Source organism: Oryctolagus cuniculus, chromosome 14 (genome assembly GCF_051225735.1).
Source record: "Oryctolagus cuniculus isolate XC-2025 breed Fujian yellow rabbit chromosome 14, ASM5122573v1, whole genome shotgun sequence".
Taxonomy (NCBI): Eukaryota; Metazoa; Chordata; class Mammalia; order Lagomorpha; family Leporidae; genus Oryctolagus; species Oryctolagus cuniculus.
In genome coordinates this window covers 9,949,519-9,960,428 of record NC_142880.1, presented here as the reverse complement: position 1 = coordinate 9,960,428, position 10,910 = coordinate 9,949,519, and the positions used below count along the sequence as shown (strand labels likewise).

The 10,910-nt window shown below is 43.4% G+C and overlaps 1 non-coding gene across 1 annotated transcript; it reads left to right on the top strand.

Annotated features, from left to right (window-relative positions):
- The first annotated feature begins 5,480 nt into the window (after positions 1 to 5,480).
- On the top strand, positions 5,481 to 5,593 carry LOC127492880 (small nucleolar RNA SNORA57). Its single transcript, XR_007922709.3, has one exon. It is a non-coding gene; the product is annotated as a small nucleolar RNA SNORA57 (small nucleolar RNA).
- The last annotated feature ends 5,317 nt before the right edge of the window (positions 5,594 to 10,910 follow it).

Below are 10,910 nucleotides of genomic sequence, written 5' to 3'. Positions count from 1 at the left end.
TAGGGCTTTGCCTGTTTTCTAAGCCCCTCCAAGAAAGTGAAGGGAACCAACCCCACAGTCAACTACAAGCTATTTGCTCAGGGTATCTAGAAAGCTCCATTCTTATGGCAATTCTCCATCAATCCCCCATTTTCTGCCCCTTCAATAGTTGCTGGAATCTTTCCAGATAAGCCTCAGCTTTCACGTCATGGAGGCTGATTTCCTGGAATGCTAGTGTTCACTAAGTGCTCATTCTCACAATTATAGCAGAAGGGTGGCATTTCCCACGCAGGGGGCTCCAAGTGTTGCCCTGGAACTCTCCCCACTGAGCCCTGAAGGACCGCTGCGGTGACTGGTGGTCACTCCAGTTATTACACAATGACTGGAATTACTTATTCTAAGATGGCATTAACCTCTACAGTCTAATGCTTTTCCTTGTTTTGTTTCCCAGAGATAGAAGGCAGCTTTTCAACTGAGCAGGTTGAACACATCCTACTTCCGTGCATCTGTTCTACATGGTAGCAGAAGAGTGGTATTTATGGTCACTGGCCCACAGTTCTCTAGCTGAAAGGGAAAACACCACCTGATCTACTTCCTGAAGCCCTGAATAATGAAGTCCTGCACCAGATATTTTCCGTTTTTTGCTAACAGAAACTTTTACTTCTCTTGGAGCTGGTGTTTCTGGTTCTGCCTTTGCCACACTGAAGTATTTTCTGTAGGTTTCCAGCGTCATGGACCTGTCTTCCTTCCTATGAATTACCCCAATCTATTGAGAGAAATAGACTAATATTTTTTAAGATATGATAATAAAATTTTACTATCAATAAATCCAGTACTTTTACAATTGATCCCAGATTACTGTGGTCTTAACAAATACTGTCCTTTAAGATGGCTTTCCTAACTGAAGTTGATACACTAATGCATTTTGTCATAAACATTTACTGAGCATACACTATAAGATTATACAGCTCTAGATGCGGGAGCAAAACCCATAGAAATTCCTTCTCTCACAGAGTCTACATTCCTTTGGTGAAGGCAGAAAATATATAAATGTGTAAGATATTTAACATGTCATGATGGTTTTAAATTCTGTAAGCAAAGGAAGGCATGAGAAGGGGAAGGAGGCACAGGGAAATATTGGTGAGCTCAGTTACCAGTTGAGACAAGATGGGCAGGAAGAATTCATGCCTAAGTCAACATTTAACCAGCACCTTAAAGGAGGAGAGGGAGCTAGGCAAGTGGAGCTCTGAGGCAGGGAGTAGCAGAAAGCAGACGTGGCAGGTGCAAAGTCCTGACATGTACAAGAAATAACAAGATGCTCTGGGAGGCTGGAGGCACGCTAAGAAGAAAACAAGAACCATATACAGGGAAGTCAGCAAGGCAACGGAGCACAAGGCTACAATGTATGGGGTTTGCTTTCACTCTGGGTGAGATGAGACGCTACTGGTGAGTTGAGGGCACAAGAATGAGCCACACAAGGAAACTTTTTTCCTTCCCTCTTCATGATGCCTTGTGTAAGTGGTGATTCCCCTACAAATTTGTCAGGACCTGTTCTGGTGTGGGATGCCCATCTGGGCAAGGAATAAACAGCCCTGCCATCAAGGACAGGCCATTGGAATTTCCCAATCTTATATCCATAAATAATTTTAATGACTTACCCATGATCTACAATTTCCAAACCCTCCATGAGTCACCACTTTCCAGGCAAGGAAATGGAAAGATGGTGGAAGGTTCCTTGGAAGATCTTCCAAGTCTCATAAGTGCACAGAAAAGACGCAAAGAAACCTGAATTGTGCAGTCCTAGGAAGCATCCCCGTGGAAACAGTTTAACCCACACTTAGGAAGATGGGACGGTGAGCACAGGGGATGTGTGAGAATGACTGTGCTCAGCCGTTTTCCAGACTGAGTACTCGTGATGCATGATTAACTACAGTTAATCCAGCTGAAACGTGGCCCTCCAGCCTGGTGCCATTACCACGCCCACTACAACCTCCACTCATCTGTGGGCCATTGTGATGATCCCCCTTTTCCAAGAATATTAGGCAATTTGTTAGAGAACAGACATCTGGAAAGAAACCTATGTTAGCCTATGCATGGCCTTCCAGTTCTATGAACCATATTGCCTCTCCCCCAAAATTACGATTCCAGTCCAATTCTTGTATTCTTTGAAGAAAAACTTCCAAGTTTCAAACACAACAGTAAATTCACTCGGGACTTGGAGTAGTGAATAAAACTACTTCTTAGGACAAATTAGTCTAGTGTAGCAACATTAAATTTTAACAAATATTGACGACAGAATAAAAGCTACAATACTCAACCTTGTGGCTTTTTACAAAGAGAGCAATGGAGCTTTAAATCTTTAAAAAGGAAATTTAAATATATGCAATGTGTGTTTATGAACTTAGTTCAATGTCATCAATACATTTTGGCATATTTCTTTTGTTTAATCTTTTTGTCTGGATTTTTTGACAATATTGAAACCTCATATTTGTAATGTTATGTATGTACATAATTTTACCCTGTCATTTTACTTAAAACGATGTCAAAGCATTCCCTTTACTGTTTCATAAACTCATCAAAATGCAATTTCAGTGCAACAGTTGTAACATTTCTAAACTGTTACAAGATCATGAACTTCATTGCTAAATCTGTCACTGGCTCTTCACCTCCTTCACAACCAGTCCCACACACTTTGAGGGAGGATGTTAGGACTGTCACGATTTGCCTCTTCCTGACTGCCTAGTATCGTTGCTTTTCCCCTGATTTCCCAAATACACCCTAGCGGCAAGCAACCTGGAATGACTTGCTGTTCTTGAGTCAATGACATGCTCCTATTTTTTGCCTTTACTATCACCACTTGTTTAAAAAAAAAAATCTTGCTTGTCTTGAAAGGCAATTCTAGACTTAGTTTTTCTGGGCAGCTGTTCCTGACACTCCTGCTCCATACCCCCAGCTGCTCCTTCATCTGAACAACTTTCCCCTTGGAGACCCAGAGCTCCAGTAGGGCAGGTGCCTTGCTCTTCACATTTGCATAGTTCCTGGCTCACTGGAGGGAATAATCCATTATATACTGAATGAATTGTTAAGCGAACATAAATAAGGCTTATTTTATTCCGTGCCCCATTACAGAGATCTTCCAACCACTTGTCTTCCCCGATATAAAGACCTTGGCTTCCAAATTCCTAGCTGCTGTCACTCACTGCCAAGTTACTGTTTTTTACTGACTCATGCACTCTGGGTTTTAGAATTTAGAGTTCTTTGTATTTTGGATGATAATTTTTGAGAACAATGCTAAAGAGATATACCCAGCTCCCTAGCACAAACAGGGTGTTAGGCAATGGTTTCCCCGTGTGTAAGCAGATGATGAGAGCACACTGTCTCCCAAGGTCCCTGTGAAAGTGACGTGTGGTAATGTGTGAAGAAGGCTGAGCCCCCAGCACAGCACAGAAGTGCTCAGTCCCTGTAATGGAATTGGCTGGTACGGATCCCCATCCTCGTCTTTTTCTCCATAGCTTTTCTTCCTACTTCCCGTTTCTTCCTCTCCGTTACTAACACTGTGGTCACCACAGACTTCATGTGGCAGGTGCAAGGCCCTGCCTTGAGAAGCGGAGTGAGCAGACAGTGAACTCCCCCTCCCAGACCAGATCTGCCTTCTGTGGTCCTTAATGAGGGGCTGCTGAGACACTGTAACCTTTTGATCAACTTCAAGCCCAGCTGGGCAAGCTAGCAGAGAGCTTTTCGTTATAAACATGAGGGGATTTTCCTTTTTTGTTGTTTGTTTTAATTTTAAAAAAATTTACATAAAGGGAAAAATTTTAAATATACAGTTTTAAGAACACAGTGGTGCCTCTCACCCTCCCTTCTTTTCCTACTTTACTCTTAATTTTTGCAATGACATATTTTCAATTTAATATACAATTACAAGCTTAACCCTCCAGTAAGTAAAGAGTTCAATAAGCAAGTAGAAAAACCACTGTTCCTCAGGAGTGTAGACAAGGGCTATAAACAACAATCAAATCTCAAAATGTCAATTTTACTCACGCATTACATTTTTTTGGCACTCTCTGTATAAGTCAACAAATCAGGGAAAACATGATATTTGTCTTTTTGTGACTGTCTTATTTCACTAAGCATAATGGTCTCCAGTTGCATTCATTTTGTTACAAAAGGCAGGATCTCATTCTTTTTTATGGCTGAATATGTTCCCTTTTAGGAAGCTCAATGACTCTTGGTTGAATTTGCCTAAGAAATCTATTATGAACTAAGCTTGACAAACACACATGCATTTTTGTTACAAATATAATTCAATTACAGGCTTTACATAATGGAGTTTCTTATTTTGAGTGTGGAGGGCTTTCTGAGACAAGAAAAGCAGAACTGAATATTACATTCTAGAGTATTAAATTAGGGGCTGGCACTGTGGGACAGCAGGTTAAGCTACCATCTGCAGTGACAGCATCCATATGGGCGCCAGTTTGAGTCCTGGCTGCTCCAATTCTGATCCAGCCCTTGGCTAATGCACCTGGGAAAGCAGCAGAGGATGGCTCAAGTGCTTGGACCCCTGCACCCATGTGGGAGACCTGGATAAAGCGCCTGGTTCCTGACTTTGGCCCAACCCAGTCCTGGTCGTTGTGGTCATTTGGGGAGTGAACAGACAGAAGATCTGTCTTCTCTTTCCCTGTGTCTCTCCTCTCTCCTGCTGTAACTCTTTTAAGTAAATAAATAAATCTTAAAAACAAATAAAGAAATTAAAATTTCAAAATTAGCAGTGGGCGTTACGGCACAGGAGGTTAAGTCACTGCTTTGGATGCCTTCATTTCATCTTAGAGTGCTGATGTGGGTCCTGGCTCCTCTGCTTCCTGGAAGGCAGTGGATGCCAAGTCCTGGCTCCTGGCTTCAGCCTGACCAGACCTAGTGGTTGTGGGCATTTGGGGAGTGACCCAGCAGATGGGAGATAACTCACTTATTCTCTTTCTAATAGATAAATAAATAAATCTTTAAAAAAAGGTTGTGAACTGATGTTTTTTTTTTTTAATTTTTTGTATTCACTTTTTTTTTTTTTTTGGACAGGCAGAGTGGACAGTGAGAGAGAGAGACAGAGAGAAAGGTCTTCCTTTGCCGTTGGTTCATCCTCCAATAGCCGCCACGGCCGGTGCACCGCGCTGATCTGATGGCAGGAGCCAGGTATTTCTCCTGGTCTCCCATGGGGTGCAGGGTCCAAGGACTTGGGCCATCCTCCACTGCACTGCCTGGCCATAGCAGAGAGCTGGCCTGGAAGAGGGGCAACCGGGACAGAATCCGGCGCCCTGACCAGGACTAGAACCCGGTGTGCCGGTGCCGCAAGGCGGAGGATTAGCCTACTGAGCCGTGGCGCCGGCCTGATTGGTTTTAATTCAGAAGCAAATGCTGATTTAACTCAGGACCATAATTAAATACATTTATTATTTTATTAAAAATCCTTACTAAAAATCATCACCATAAAGGAAAGGGTAGGAAAATAGTCTGTTATTTACAGAGCCAGAGGTCTGTAAAGAGCTCCAGGTCTCTTGACATTATGTCTTCAGTGCTGAGGGCTTCCTATTTGCCAGTTTTATCCTCAAGTGCCAAGAGACAGCTTAACAAAAATAAAAAATAAAACCATTTAAAAAATGAAAATAAATAAAACAAGAAAATATTTTAAAGGACTCATTACCCTAGGAACATTGTGTGCCTATTTTTCTGATCTTTGCACATATACTTCATAAAAGGGTCGTATTGAATATGAATTGTTATATTTGGCTCTGTTGACTTATTAACTTCTGTTTAAAAACAGGATTCTTAATAGTTGCTTAATGTTCTACTGTTTGAATGTTCACTTATTTATCCATTGCTGTAAGTGGAGGCGTTCATCTTCCTGCTGGCTGGACACTTGTTTTGATTTTAGTCTTATGCTGTTATAAAGTGATGCTGGACATCTTATACCTAAATATTTACCTCTATCTGGGAGGTTTTGAAGGAAAGGTTGATGACGTTAACTATTTTAGAAGCACTTGTTATTCTGAACTTCAGTTTTAATTTGGCATTCAAGGAGGAACAAAAGAGCCAGGATCTGCTTGTGAAGAGGTGGCCTAGAAACACGGTGGGAACCTCCACAGATCCAGAACAAAAACTGAACCAGAGCTTTCACGGAGCAGGAAAGGGAACGGCAAGGCTGCGGCAAGGAAGACGTACGTGGCTGGGCCCCTATGCCAAAGAGGGAAAAGACCCGGTGGTAGGAACCAGTGTGTGTCTAAGATTCTAAATCAGGACTTTAGAATGAATGCAGCTACAGATTCTCATGTGAAGAAAAGACGAGAAACTGTGTTTTAGCCTATTAAATTTTAAGACACGATGAGACATTCATTACCTATATTTCCATGACTGATACTGACTTCTAGGAAGGGTTAAGAAGACAAGTAACTTATCATCATCATTAACTACCTTGTCGTTAGAGTAGTGAACCAGATGAGGCAGGATTTGTTCCCCACACAGCCCTGTGGCACTGCCTGTACAGAAAGGGATGTGGGAGGCGTTCCAAGGAGCACAGAGTGAGCCTGCAGCAGTGAAGGCTGGAGTCAGGAGAATGTACACAGCTTTACTAGGAAATGATCACATTTACATGGTAGTTGGGGGGTGGTTTCCACTTGAGTTGTGGCTATAAGGTAAAACACAGAACTTCAATCTCTGGTCGCCATTAGGGACACAGAATAACCACGAGGTGGTGCTGTTGGACAAGAAATAGGAGCCGGAGGGTGCTGGCCCTGGATGTTCCTTTTGGTTTGTTAATTATTGGGAAAGGCACGCTGACACCCCTAAATCAAAGGAAATAAACACCGGGAACTTAGAGGGATAAATTACTAACAGCTCCGTCTACCTCGCTTCCTTAGATCACTTGAATTTTTTTTTTTTTTTTTAACTTTTATTTAATGAATATAAATTTCCAAAGTACGACTTATGGATTACAATGGCTTCCCCCCAATACCGTCCCTCCCACCCACAACCCTCCCCTTTCCCACTCCCTCTCCCCTCCCCTCAAGATCACTTGAATTTTAGAAACACAGGTAAAAAAATGCATGTGTGGGCTTCTAGAACTGCAACAATGGCAAGGCCTCAAGATGTGCAGACAGAGGACTTCCTGCCTGGGCTGTGTCTGCTGCGAGGCTCCTTGGGCAGCCTGGCAGGCAGAGCGTGGGGCGGGAGAACAGAGGCCCTTCTATTGGCTTGAGTTTGCATTTGTCTGTTTCTCCAGCGGCCAAGGCACCACCATGTGTTTGGCAGAGGATGGTTTTGGACTGAGCCACTTGGAAATGTTTCAGAGACAGGCATAGGTTGACTTGTATGACTGCAAAAATGGGCAGTGGCACTGAGCAAAAAGCCAGTTCTATTGTGATTTTTGATACTTTTAGTTATGCTGAGCCAGTTGAAAATACACAAATTGCTATACATGAAAAGTGCGGATATTTAAAAGCAATTTTTTTCAAAAGCTGTAGCTTACAAAGGAGATCAATGACATCTTTTGTGAGACTGGTCCTTTAAAAGGAAATTACATTTGGAAATGGGGGCTGCAAAGGGAAGGCCTCAGCAGAGTTTCTCATCTAATAAAAAATTTTATAATGTCAGCTGGGAATTGCAAGACCTTTAGGAAATACCCAACAGAAAGAGAGAGGCCAAGAAAATCAGTTTAAAAAAAATAAGATGTCAGAGGCAAAAGGAAGTCAAAATAAGAAAAATAAAAGTAATTTAAGCTTGCAGCATGTTTGGGTGAAGAATTCGATGAAATTATGTGTGTGTGTGTGTGTGTGTGTGTGTGTGTGTTTGGAGAGGCAGAGACAGCTCCCATCTGCTGGTTTCCTACCCAAATGCCTGCAATGGCCGCGGCTGGGCTTGGGGCTGCAGAAGGGAGCTAGAAACTCAATCCAGGTCTCTCCTGCACACCCCAGGGACCCAACCACTTGAGCTATCACCTGCTGGCTCCCAGGTGCTGTCTGCCAGTAGAAGATTGAGCCCAACACAGAACGCAGGCACTCCTACCTCAGATGTTAGCTTCTCAATGACTAGGCCAAACACCCACCTCAATTCTGTGAAGTTAATAGTTCTTTTGAATTCAAAGGGCTACAACTATTTGTTTATATCTGGTGACGATGGGAAAACATCATTTCCTCAGTAGCTGACACATCTGTGTCCTTTTGACCCCTAAACTTAATCCTGACTTCCACACATGTTCAGCACTGGGGGGACCTCAGGTTTTCTTAGCTCAGGCTCAGAGGAGAAGGCAAAAGAGAGCGAGATAAGGGCACTCATAGAAAGGGGCTGAATCTGAACCTGGAGACAGGATCTGGAGAGAGTGAGTGGGTGGGAAGATAAGGAGTTATCATCAAAGACTGCTTTGGACAGGAAGCAGAACAAGAGACAGAGAACATGAGTGTTCTGGGAGTCTGGCCCCTTCTCATGCTGAAGAGCCCTACTGCCTCTTTCTTTTCACCGAGTCGGCCTGAGCTCCACCAGCTCCTTTTACCTCCTACCCGGCTTCCCAATTCACACTGCAGCGGCACCTCTTCCAGTCCAATGGTGGTTTTTGGTTTGTTTGTTTGGTCTTTTTCAATCATCTTATAGTGACACACAACTGAAGGATTCATTGAATTTTGGCTTCCTTTGGCTTTTGTCACTCTTCCCTCTTCCCCTCTCCCCCTCTCCCCCCTCTTCCCCTCTTCCCCTCTCCCCCTCTCCCCCCTCCCCCTTTCCCCCTCTCCCCCCTCCCCCTTTCCCCCCTCTCCCTCTCCTCCTCTCCCCCTCCCCCTCTCCCTCTCTTCCCCTCTCCCTCTCTCCCTCTCCTCTCCCCTTCCCCCCTCTCCCCCTCTCCCCCTCTCTCCCTCTCTCCCCTCTCCCCCTCTCTCTCCTCTCCCCCTCTCTCCCTCTCTCCCCTCTCCCCCTCTCCCCCTCTCCCCCTCTCTCCATCTCTCCCTCATCCCCTCTCTCCCTCTCTCTCCCTCTTTCCTGTTTTCTGTTTCCTGTTTCCTCTTCAGCTCTGGCTCCCTGGTCTGGTTCCTTGGTTCAGGCTTCCTTCTTCCAACTCCACACCTCCCTCCCAGGATGACCTTCTCCTCCTTGGCTCACCTTGTAACTCTCAGCTGACAGATCTCAAATTCACGTTCAGCACTGGCCTCTCCCAGAGCTGCAGTTGCCATATCTAACTGTCCAGGGAACACCTTCCTAAACATGTCCCGTGCTGGCCTGGGCCTTTCCTCCTACATTCTCCCTCACCCCAGTAAAGAGAGAATTAGTGGTTCCCCTGGCAGAAAACCTGGAGGCTTCCTTGAGTATCTTAAACGCTCCACTTAATATCCATCAGTCTTTGGAATTCGACAATTAAGCATGGGATGCATTGTGCCTCATCTGTTTCTTGGTTTGGTTTTCCCTGTTCATTTTCCTGAACCATTGCAATAGCATCACAGCCTGCTTCTTTTCTAGTTCCTGGTTAGTTCTTCATTGAAATCTGTGCCAGATTTACAGATACAAGTCAGATCCCCCATCCCACTTGTATTCTTACAAGCGTTCTCTGGCTTCCCATGACCCATTGATGAAAATCTATAGGCTACCTCACATGGCATTCAGTTGTTACATGTGGTCTGGTCTTTGTGGCCTCAGGTCACCTACCACGCACTTAAGTTCTACAATTCACCTCTCATCTCCCCTACCTTCAAAGATTCTGTATCTCTGCCTAAAGGTCCATTTCCTTATTTCTCACATTCATTGAACAAGACTCAGGTATCAACTCTAGTTTTTTTTTTTTTTTTTTTTTTTTAGCATATACACATAAGAATTCTACAAACATTTTGTCCCTTTGCTAAAATTGTAAGTCTGAAACTTAAAGAAGACGGTAAGTAATAAATTAAATAAATCATTCATTTGTTTGGCATTGATTTTAATAAGTAACTATGTATGTCAGCCACCATGCAGGGCCATAGGAAGACAAATGTGAATAAGATCAGTCTTTGCCCCTGAAGGAGTTACAGTGTAGTTCAGGTAATGAGTACAGAGAAATGCATTATTCTAGTGCAAACTCCTGATGCAGTTTGTCCATCCTTTTGTCCACATGGATGATAGAAACAGTATTTCCTTTTCAAGGTAAAATGTGAACTACGTGTTTACCAAAGGGATCTTTCCTTTGCTAGGTCTCAGGAACAATCTCAGATTCAATGACTGCTTGTGTTATTTTTAAAATCACGATATAAGAAGAGTTTTGCAGAACCAGTTTTCCTTTTTCCTCTTCCCTACCACCACTTTCTTAATGGGCTTTTCTTGTTCCCTATAAAAACAACAAACATGCTTTCATTAGATATGTTTTATTGTTATATGGTGACATCTAGGACACAGTAAATGATAGAAATAACAGAATCCACCAAGTGTGATGGTTATGAGTGTCACCTTGACTGGATGAAGAGAATTGATGAATCATTACTTATAGGTGTCTCTAGAGAAGATTGGCACAGGGGTCAGAGAAGGAGTGGACTCCATCCCTCCATCTGCAGGGGCATCATTCAATAGGCTAGGGCCCTGGATAGAAAGCAGAGACAGGGCAAAAATACAACTGCTCTCTCTCTCTGGCTCTTCCTCCCAGAGCAGGTGCATTTTCTGCTGCATGTCCTTGGACATCAGACCCCAGGTTCTTTGACCCGTGGACTTGGGATTTGCATAAGGAGCCTTCCTTGGGCTGCTATGCTTTTGGTCTTTGACTGAGCCACACTCTGGTCTTCCCCATTTCTGTATTTTGTAAATGGCCTTTATGGAACTTTGTCTGTTTCTGTGATTATGTGAGCCAATCTAATATCTATGTATCTATCTATCTATTGATCCTGTTTCCCTATAGAATCCTAAAATACCAAGTTTAAGAGAATCTTCTAAATCAATTTAAT